This window comes from Wolffia australiana, chromosome 5, assembly GCF_029677425.1.
Source record: "Wolffia australiana isolate 7733 chromosome 5, ASM2967742v1".
Taxonomy (NCBI): domain Eukaryota; kingdom Viridiplantae; phylum Streptophyta; class Magnoliopsida; order Alismatales; family Araceae; genus Wolffia; species Wolffia australiana.
In genome coordinates, this window is record NC_135839.1 from 21780571 (window position 1) to 21783349 (window position 2779).

Below are 2779 nucleotides of genomic sequence, written 5' to 3' on the forward strand. Positions count from 1 at the left end.
ATAAATAATATCTTATATTATCGCTCCCTATTCCTTAGTCTCGCTACAGTCATTCACTATTACTTATTCTCACATACTATTTTGAATTCTCTCATCTTTTAATTACTTTCTCCTATTTACTAATCACTTGTTTTCTACCCTTTCACTCTCATTATTATTACTTATCTCTTATATTATCTTATTATATCATCAATGTCTTAATCACTCATCTCATTATCCCCAATCCTAGCTAAATCATTGAAATCACTTCTAAAAGCCAATCCCTGAGGAGACAACCTCACTCCTGCTATACATGTATTTGGCTGAGTTTTCTATATTATTATCAATATATTTGATTTAGGCAAATTAAAATTTTCGACGACAATTAACACTGTAGTTTGCATATTTCAGTCTCTCTCTTGGTCTCTCTTGCTCTCCTTTCTCTGTCTCTCTATCTTCTCTCTCTCATATTATCTATCTGGCTATTTTCTCTCTTCTATCTAGGTCTCTTTCTCTTTCTCTCTCTCCCTTTTCTCTTTCTTGGTTTTTCTCTCCAGCGGTATCTCTCTATTTCTCTCCCTCTTCTCTTTATCAGCCTCTCGTTCTCTCTCTCTTCCTTCTTCTTCTTCTTATTCTTCTTCTCTCTCTCTCCCTCTTCTCTTGATTTCTCTCTCCATCTCTCTCTTGCTCTCTCTCTTCCTCTTCTCTTTATTGCTCTTTCTCTCGGTATCTCTCTCCTCATCTTCTCCTTATTGATCTCTCTTGTGTTTGTCCAACTGATATCCGTCCAATATCCGGTATCGGACAACTGATATCTGATATCTGGGAAAAACTGGGACGGTGTCTGATATCAGATATCGGATATCGGACGATATCCATCCTCTGGGTGTAAACGGATATCAAAGACGGATATCGGAGGGGAGGGACGATCCGAAAATTGGATACCGGATATCAATATCCTGTATCGACAGAAAAAATAGTAATAATCATCACATTTGATGTATGTACATCCAACGCCATGTACTTTTGATATATTTTCAACATCGGTTAATATATACGGTGCAAGATTTTTTTCTTCCATACGGGATAACAGGATTCGGAGTTTACATTAAACTTCGAATCCTGTTATCCCAGATGGAAGAGAGTAGAAATCATGCGCTGTATATATTGAACAAGGTATAATATTTATTAAGCGATATAGTAACATACTAATAAAAATCCAGTATATTTTGAGCCAGTTATATATGTAATATATTTAAGATAGTAATAACTCGTCCAATAAATAGAGTCCAAAATTTCTATTTTCTTCCATATGGGATAAAGGATTCGGAGTTTGATGTTAAACTCAGAATCCTGCTGTTATCCCATATGGGAGAAAAAAAAAGTTCAAGCTCTATATATTAAAAGTGCCATGAATAAATAGAAGCTCCCAACTACCCTCTTCCGCACGATGATTCGTCTAACTGCTGCTTAATAATGATTAAATTATACTTTTATGCAACCCTTCTTACTTGGATATCGGAATCGGATATCCAACATAGATATCTGATATCGTTATCCTCCCCGTGAGACGGAGGTGGATGACGACATCGAGACAGATTCGGATATACAGATATCGGAACCGATATCTGATATATGGATACCGGAAAAAATGGATACCAAAAATTTGATTTCCGGTATCCAATACAGCATCCATCCCGATACCATAATCCGATACCGGTATCAGGACGTGCGAACACTAGGTCTCTCTCTCACTCTCTCTCTCTCTCTCCCTCTCCTCTTTATTAATCTCACTCTCGGTCTCTCACTTTCCCTCTTCTCTTAGTATCTCTCTCTTCCTCCTCTCTTTATTAGTCTCTCTCTCGGTCTCTCTCTCCCTCTTCTCTTTATTGGTCTCTCACTCTCTCCCTCTTCTCTTTATCGTTCTCTCTCTCTCACCCTCTTCACTCTAATCTCTATCTCTCTCTCTCTCTCTCCCTCTTCTCTTTATCGTTCTCTCTCTCACCCTCTTCACTCTAATCTCTATCTCTCTCTCTCTCTCTCTCTCCCTCTTCTCTTTAGGTCTCTCTCTCTTTGTATCTCTCCCTCTCTCTCTTCTCTTTACTCTCTCTCTCTCTCTCTCTCTCTCTCTCTCTCTCTCTCTTATAAATCTGCCACCATTGTCATCTGTGATGGCTGTCCCATCATCCACCATGCCTTTGACATCGTGATGAATGGAATGGCATTTGACGTTCCCTAGTTGATCGTGACCAGACCCTCATTACTTTATAATTATATACTAAACAGGAAAAAATGTTTTGTTTTCAATCTGATTTAGCAAAAGTCGAACAATTTCTTCTTAGTGTTGAATCAATTCTCAATTTGTGTGTGTCATCCTTGCACACGAGCAATGCAAATCCTCTCTATGTTTCCAGTATATGTGGACCCCCTGGAGGGTCATCTACTTAATGTTGAAGCAGACTGAAAATTTAAGCAAAATTTTCTACTTAGTTCACAACATGATTTAGCACTAAAATAAACATTATGTTTTGTGTAAAATGAGATTGGAAAAAGGGAAACAAAATTATAGTTGCACAATCAAATTTAAAAATAGAAGCATTTTATTGTACTGTACTGAATCTAGTTAAGCTTAGAATTATCAACTTTCGTTCTGTTTGAATTTGATTCAACACTCAAGGAATGTTTTTCTAATCTATGTCAAATCAGAGAAGAGTCTTTTCCTCTTTTCTGAATCGAAAGGAACACATAACAAGGCAGTTTTGTTCAATTTCAATATGATTCAACATAAAAAGCAAAGTTC

At 37.0% G+C, this 2779-nt stretch overlaps 1 non-coding gene across 1 annotated transcript; it reads right to left on the minus strand.

Moving 5' to 3' along the window:
- Window positions 1-2317: 2317 nt before the first annotated feature.
- On the minus strand, window positions 2318-2417 carry LOC144704003 (U6 spliceosomal RNA). The gene has a single exon (XR_013581699.1). It is a non-coding gene; the product is annotated as a U6 spliceosomal RNA (small nuclear RNA).
- Between the last annotated feature and the right edge of the window lie 362 nt (window positions 2418-2779).